Source organism: Balaenoptera borealis (genome assembly GCF_965194805.1).
Source record: "Balaenoptera borealis genome assembly, chromosome: 21".
Classification (NCBI taxonomy): Eukaryota; Metazoa; Chordata; class Mammalia; order Artiodactyla; family Balaenopteridae; genus Balaenoptera; species Balaenoptera borealis.
In genome coordinates, this window is record NC_138880.1 from 21,793,109 (window position 1) to 21,801,485 (window position 8,377).

Below are 8,377 nucleotides of genomic sequence, written 5' to 3' on the forward strand. Positions count from 1 at the left end.
TTTAGATCCTGAATAATGGGGAAAACTGACATAAGCTTCCTGATGTGACATACACATCACCTATGTGATATTCCTGCCAGAAATGTTTAACATGAATCTATTTATGAAGAAACCATGTGTGAATGCAAATTAAGAGGTATTCTGCAAAACAACTGCTATTTAAAAAGACAATGTCATAAGAGACTTAAGAAAAGTTGGGTAACTATTCCAGATTGAAGAGACTTGGTAACTGAAGGTAACCTGTGTGCCTTGATTAAACTTTGGGTTGGCGAAAACAACAGCAAACAACCTAGCTTTATTAGGACAAATTGGGAAATTTAAATATGACAGTATATTTGATAAATGTATTGAATCACAGTTTACATTTTCTGTATGTAAAATTTGTAGTGTGGTCAATGTGGTATATGAGAAAATGTGCTGGTCCTTGGGAGATGCCCACTGAAGTCTTTAAGGAAAAGTGTGATAATACCTGCAAGCAAAACTCAAAGGGTTCACCCCTTTCCCCTACCCCTACCAAAAGTGCGTGTGTGTGAGTGTGTGTGTGTGTGTGTGTGTGTGTGTGTGTGTGTGTGTGTGTGTGTGTGTATAGACAGGCAGATGTAGCCAAATGTTAACGATTAGTGAATCTGTATGAAAGATGTATGGGTGTATTCATTTTCTATGGCTGGCTGCTGTAATAAAATACCACAGATTCAGTGAGTGGCTTAAACAGAAACTTACTTTCTCACTGTTCTGGAGGTTGGAGGTCCAAGATCAAGGTGTCAGCAGGGTTGGTCTCCTCTGAGGCCTGTCTCCTTGGCTTACAGATGGTCGTGCTCTTGCTGCCTCTTCACACGGTACTCCTTCTGCCCTCACTTATCCCTAGCATCTTTCTGTGTCTGAATTTCCTCTTTTTATAAGGACAGCAGTCAGATTGGATTAGGGCCCATCCTAACAGCTTCCTTTTCAATTAATCACTGATTTAAAGCCCTGTCTCCAAAAACAGTCATATTCTGAGGTACTGGGGGTAAAGGCTTCAACATATGAATTTTGGAGGGACACAATTCAGCTCATAGAAATAGGTATTCATTAGACTGTTCTTGCAACTTTTCTGTAGGTTTGAACATTTTCAAAATGAAAAGTTGGAAGAAAAAATTAAGGACCCGACTGGTCCCCATATACTACTTCTCTAAAATCAAATTGTTTTGAGAATCAGAAATATTTTGGTATGTGCTTGTGGCTAAATTATATAGACAAGCTTTGCAAGATAATATAGAAAGAATTTTTTTTTTTTTGGAAAGAAAAAGTATCAAGAAGCTAGACTGTGTTAGTCAATTTCCATGTGTCAGCCCAGTCTGGTAAAGGAAAATTACTTGTACCAGCAACCCGCCTACACCTCTGTCCCTAAAATAAAAATATCCTGAAAACTGAAGCACAGATTTGAGATTCAAAATGAAAAAAATTCCCCATTACATTTTCCAAAAACTTATTTCTTCACTAACTTATTAAATGTAATGTCTCATTGACAAAGAATATTCTTAATGTGACATAGGTCAACATCATGTTATTGCTAATTGTTACCACCATAGTCTTCAGATTCTTAAAAAATTTCTATTTTGGGTTTTCTCCTATTATAACTTAGTTATAAAATAAATGAATATAATTGCATTCACCTTTCACTTCTAATTCCTCTTGATATTTTTCAGTCCTTAAGCTTTTTTTACCTCGAGGCATGATTTGTCAGGTTTTATAATCTCTGAGTATTGTCAGTGTTGCCTGTGTGTGGATTCGAAGCCTCTAGGGAAAATCCAGGTCCTATAGAAAAAGGCATTGGTGATTCAGGAAGTGGTGTTCATTCCTCTGAGTTAAGTACTGAACCAATGCCCCGGCACAAGAGGTGCTATCTTTTTGAAAATGACATAAAACAGAGGTCTTAACTTTAGTATGAGGCTCTTTCATAAAAAACACCCAGAAACGACCTCAGTTTCAGATTTCATGAGCAGTCTTAAGATTTTTTTTTAAACGTATATACAAAACTTTTAATACTTCAGAAGGGGAGAAGAATTTTACTGAGTGCAAAGGTATCTTGAATACCTGACTGCTTTTTCAAAAGGAAAGTTCTATTTTTTTTTTCTAAATATAAGGTTAGATATTTTTCATATAAAAAAATTCCAGAAATAAAAGTATAAATGAAGTGAAAATTCGCACATAATTCAATCATCCAGAAACCAGAATTGTTAGTATTTATCCAATGTATTATTCTGAAGTCAAGTAAATGAAGAAAAATAAAGGAAAAAAAAATTTATCCTATCTTTTTTTGTATGAACTATATACCTCAGGATAACTAAGAGATTACTTCTTGACCCGAATATTAACATGGGATGTTTTTATTGTTGTTTAACTCTAACTTCTTCAAAACGATTCTCATTTTGCTCAGGAGCTTTTAATAGCATGTTGTTAATTTTCCAGGCAATGTTTTAAATCAATCACCTACTAATGATTTTTAATTTATTGCATTATCAGCAGACCATAATCTGTATGTTATTGAATATATTGAGGCTTTCTTACAAATTTTGTGTTAATATTCCATGTATGCTTGAAAAAATTTTTTCCAGAGTATAAAATTCTTTTTATATCTAATATTTCAAACATTATTTTTTTTTCCAATTTAGGTTCACCTTGAAAATCATATCTATTTATCCCCAAAACCTAACAAGTATTTTGGTTATATATTTTAATAAAAGTAGATTCAGAGAGGTTTAGGAGAAGAACAACCAGCCTTTAGTATATAACTTAGTGGTATAGTCACCACCCAGGATAGGGTGAGCATTCATAACTATTGTTAATATACCACCCTCTCTATTCTAGTTCATTCCTTCCAGAGCTGGTCAGATCTCCAGTTTATCACTTTTCCTAATCTCTAGACACATCATGAATTCTAATCAGTTTTAACCGAGGTTGGGAGAAAAAAAACCCTCTCCCTTTCAGTTCAAATAAACTTCATTGCAGCTAATAAATTCACACAAAATAGAGACACACAACAAGATGGGAATCATTGAATAGCTCTCTGAAGCAAAGTTAAGTTTTAAATCCCATCTATTGATCCATTTAGTCTTACGAACTAATAACTCAATAATGTTTACCTGTGGTTAGTCGTTGGGTGATTCTGTATTTGCCGTGGTGAGGACAGAGGTGGGAGAGAGGATACATAAGCAATTAATTATTCGGAGAAGTAGAACTGTTACTGATTCTCCCGAGTCGGTCCCTAGCAAGAGTTCTTCTGTCCGATGTCATTCAAGCCAGTAAAATGAGACTGAGTTCGGTTCAGAAGCAAAGGAAAGCTTTATTCTCTCATCAAAGAATGGAAAGGTGTGGACTGACTCTAGAGCACAGGCTCTCCCGAAAATGCTAAGGCCACGGCGGGTCGCCTCACACAGTTCTCGTCCGCGGGGAGGGACGGAGTTCTCGCGGGGCGGGACGGAGTTCTCGCGGGGCGGGTGAGGCTACGCTGCTCCGGCTCCTCACAGGGCCGGGTGCAGCCTCTCTGCACACGGCCCGCTACCTCCCCCATCTTGAATTGAGGTGCTGTGCGCAGCGCTTCTGCGCACAGGCCGCTGGGCTGTAGCGTTGGCCGCCATTTTGCCCTAAAAACTCTGGGGTGCCGGCTGGGAGGCCTCTGCTAGTCGCCCCCTAGGAGGAAGTGAAACCAGACCAAGCGCAAAGGACCAAAAAAAGGTTAGACTTTATTTTATTCCCAGAAGCTTTTTTTTTTTTCTTAATTGAAGTATAGTTGATTTACCGTGTTGTTTTAGTTTCAGGTATACGTACTCAGATTCTATTTTTATTTCGTGGGAATTGCTGGTGGGCTTTGCCAGTGACAAATCCGTCCTCTGCCTTTTGTCCTGCTCCTCATTCTTAAGGCGCGCTGAGGGGCTGACGTACAGCTTCTGTGACTGCCTCCTGCAGAGGCGGGCCTTGTCGTGACCCTGGGGAGGAGCAGGCCTTCCCCAGCCGCCTTTAGATGCGTTTGGTTGTCAGCAAGCCTCGGCCTTAACTGTTTGTAGCTCTGAGCAACCTCCGTTTGTCTAACCTTTTGGAGACAAAGGACACCAGACACTTTGGGATGCATGGCCCATATATCAGCAAGAAAATAATGGTCACGTGTTAAATTTTTCTTAAAAATGAAGGTGCCTCGGTCTTGCGTCTGTAGGCAAGTGTGACCTGATGTGGAGGCTCACTGCCGGGGCCTGAACGTCCCTGGTCACACTTTGTTGATTTTCGGAAGAGAAGCTTCAGGTCAGAGAGAGGTTCCCACGAGTAGTCAAGGGGGCTGTTGCCCCAGGTTGTGTCTCTGGAGTTTGAGGCTTGGGGACCTCTTCACTGGAGTGTGATATCCCCACGGGGTGACCCTTGCAATTTCAGGGCAGGTGGGTGGTTAGTATCACCGAGTGGGGTCCCTTCCGCCTGTGAGTGAGCTGGGATTGCAGGCTGCCGGTTTTCCAGGTTTTTGGTTTCAGTCCGTCTCCTGGTCAAAAAGGGTGCAGGGCCAGGTCGGTGGGTGCGGGCAGCACCTGGTCATCGTATTCCCTGGGGGCTTTCTCGATTTCTTTCACCTGGAAGGCACACTTGAGTTGTTCCTTTTGTTTGTTTGTTTGTTTGGCCATGCTGTGCAGCTTGCAGGATCTTAGTTCCCTGACCAGGGATTGAACTCCAGGCCCCAGCAGTGAAAGTGCTGTGTTCTAACCACTGGACCACCAGGGAATTCCCAAGTTGTTCCATTTCAAGGGGGCTAAGGTGTCCTTTCTCTTGGGCGTGGGGAATGTGTCTACCATACATGAGTTCAAACGCACTTGACTTTACCTTATCCCTTAGGGCAGTCGGAAGCAACTTAATCCAATTTCCTTGAGTTTCGTGGCATAGCTTGGCTAAGGCCCATTTCAAGGTCTGATTGGATCTGTCTACCTTCCCCAACAACTGGGGTCTCCAGGCTGAGTACTTGTATGTACCTGTATGCCCAGGGTACTTGTATCCCCTTCCCCACTTGGACCATATTGCTTTGTAGGGAACCTTGGAGCCCAAACCTGGGGATTATTTCTTTTAGTAATGCCTTACCTACTTCAGCTGCTGTTGCAGTTGTAGCAGGGAATGCTTCTGTCCACCCAGAAAACATGTCCACTAGCACCAGGAGATACTTGAAATTGCCCAGTACTTTCAGCCATGACTGTGAAGTCAACCTGCCAGTCTTCCCCAGGATGTGTCACTCAGGTCAGAATGGGCCTTATCTGGGGGTCCCGGGGGGTCTTGGGTTGGGGTGTTCTTTACACAACTGTCCAACTAACTATGCCTTTCATGGCAGAAGTTACCATGACCTCAGCTAACCAATTATGTAGGGCTTCCCTCGGATAATGAGTGCCTTGATGAGCTTCCCTGACGGCTTGGCAAGCTGCAGTTTGGGGGAAGCAGTATTGCTCACATTCATTAACTAGCCACCCGTGGCCTCCCAGATCTCTGTTGAAGCCGCATTTTCAGGCTTTGTCTAATTCTTCCTTTGTGTAGATTGGGGAGTAATTAGATGGATGCCACAGCGTGATTCCCTCAAGGGGGCGCAGTCCAGATGACTCTGGGGACTACGCTGCGTGCACACCACCGCACCTGGGTATCGGGTTGCTGGGCACAGCTGTTATGAATTTGTATGAAGGCTGCCTCCTTCTACTCTGTCAGAGTGTCCTCAAGATCAGAGTCAGTTGTCCTCACACCAACCTCCCAAAGCCTCTGCCATCCTCCCGCTGGAGCCCGGGTGAGCCCAGAGAAGAGTAGATCAGGCTAAAAGGCCACACACAGTCTGTCTCTTCGTGACCACGAAAATTTTGTTACTGACCCTCCCAAGTCAGTCCCCAATAAGAGTCCTTCTGCCCGGTGTTCTTCAAGAAAATAGAATGAGACCAAGTTTGGTTTGGAAGCAAAGGAGACTTTATTCTCTGATCAAAGAATCGAGATGTGTGAGCTGAGAGGTGTGAGCTTGCGCTCTAGAGCACAGGTCTCCTGGACGGCGAGGGGTGCTTTATAGGGCTCTGTCAGCTGGGAGGAGGGGGGTTCTCATGGGGTGGGAAAGCTGTGCTGCTCACAGCCCCAGATCGCAATTCTGGGCACAGCATCTCTGCACGTGGCCCCCAAGCTGAACGGTTGGGCACAGTCATTTTGCACTAGGAACTCTGGTCTGAAGTGCCCGGTCGGTGCAAGACCTGTACAGTGCAGTACCCAATGAGCAAGTGAAACTAGACTAAGTACAAAGGAAAAAAAAAGGTTAGACTTTATTTTATTACCCAGATTCTATTTTTATTTCCTGTGAATTGTTCACGGACTTTGCTGGTGACAGAACTATTTCCTTTAAGGTTTAAGTAGTTCCTGTTAACATGACATGGAACATACTTTGAGTAAATGGTGTACCAAGGAATAGTGTAGTTGACAGGAAGACTATAGTAATCTCTGATAACTAATTATTATTTCCTTCCTTTTGTGGGTAAGAGGACAAAAAGCCCATCTCTTTCCTCAGCCACTGATCTCTATAGAACTACTTTCTCACTGCATCTATATATTTATTTAATTACAGTAACTGATATTTTAAAATTTATTTATTTTTGTTTTTGTCTGCGTTGGGTCTTTGTTGCTGCGCACGGGCTTTCTCTAGTTGCAGTGAGCCCCCCGCTACTCTTTGTTGTGTTGCACGGGCTTCTCATTGTGGTGGCTTCTCTTGTTGCGGAGCACGGGCTCTAGGCACGCAGGCTTCAGTAGTTGTGGCACGCAGGCTCAGTAGTTCTGGCTCATGGGCTCTAGAGCGCAGGCTCAGTAGTTGTGTCACGTGGGCTTAGTCGCTCCGCAGCACGTGGAATCTTCCTGGACCAGGGCTCAAACCCATGTCCCTTGCATCGACAGGCGGATTCTTAACCAGTGCGCCACTAGGGAAGTCCTCTTATTGCATCTTGAATGCACTTCCCACTGTGAGGTCTGCCTGTAACATAAGACAGCTTCCTAATGGTCTTCCCCATGAAGAGCTCAACATTCTGAGCAATGGCAGCCATGCTGGAAGCATGAGGCACATATTAGGGAGCCTTTGAAGCCTCATTTGATGTATGCATTCCCATCCATTCTGTTCATAGATTTTTTCATCATGCCATGCCATGCCACACCACAGCTGCCATTTTCAATGGGGCTTGTATCCTGAACCTTCAATTTAACTCTAGAGGAGTCAGTGTTGGGCCCTTTGTTGTATCCCCAGTGGGGGCCCTGGTGATCAGGGCTGAGTCATCGAATGACACATTTATCTTCTGGATCTGTGTTATTCCTTGGGCTAGAAATTACCCACTGTACTCTTTCCTCACATTGGAAAGATTTTTATTTTGCAGAACAAGGCAGCTTTACTGTTCAGAGAAAAGTCACAGCATTTTCTTGTTCTAATGATAGTGACCAATTATAATGCTTTCAAGGTCAGAATCATTTGTCCTCTATATTGGGGTCAGCAAAAACATTTTTATCTCTGGGGAAAAACAACCAGATACTTTTTTTTCCCCATTAAAAAGGGTTTTTTTAGAGTGTGAAAGCACTCCCTACCCACATCATGCACACATACACACACACACAATTGTTCAATGATAGGAAAATAGGTAACATGGGGTAATCATTGGACTGTGAAAATCACTAGGCTGAGTTCTGTAGGAGACCAGATGGCCAGAGAAGAGGCTTTTGGGGACAAGTTAGTGGCTGCTTGAGAATACTGTTCTCATTTTAAACCTAAGTAGATCTTGCAGTCTAACTTCTCTCTTAAAAAAATACTGTTATTGAACTGTGGAGTTGTATCTCTGTGTGGACTATGGACAGTCAACAATAGGGGCTTACGAGTTGCACTATTACAAAATGGGTATAACCCAGGTTCTCATATGCTAGTTTTTTGTACTGGAAGTCCTGTTCCAGAAACGTTTTCTTTTACTGTTACTTGCTTTTTAAACTGTTTAGTGGGACTTACCCATTGGTCCAGTGGTTAAGACTCCATGCTACCACTCTAGGGGGTGCAGGTTTGATCCTTGGTCGGGGAACTAAGCTATCACATGCTGCACAATGCAGCCCAAAATAAATAAATACATAAAAACTAAAAATAAACTGTTTAGCAAATTGAAGGAAATCTGCTTATGTTACAATTTGTAACCAGATCCATTCCAAGTTGCGTATTTGTTTTCCAGTTTTAAAAATTACAATTAAAAAAAGTAAAACAAAAACACAGCATTATGTGATTCTATCAGTTAGATATTGCATAATAAACCGTTTTGAAACTTTACATCCTAACACAGCACTCATTTATTTAGCACATGATTCTTTGGATCATTGGTTTGGGCTGGACTGATGA

General features: G+C 42.5%; 1 long non-coding RNA gene across 1 annotated transcript; it reads left to right on the plus strand.

The window, feature by feature from the left end:
- Positions 1–464: 464 nt before the first annotated feature.
- LOC309619798 lies at positions 465–7,696 on the plus strand. The gene is made up of 2 exons (XR_014239242.1): positions 465–555; positions 590–7,696. It is a non-coding gene; the product is annotated as an uncharacterized lncRNA (long non-coding RNA).
- The last annotated feature ends 681 nt before the right edge of the window (positions 7,697–8,377 follow it).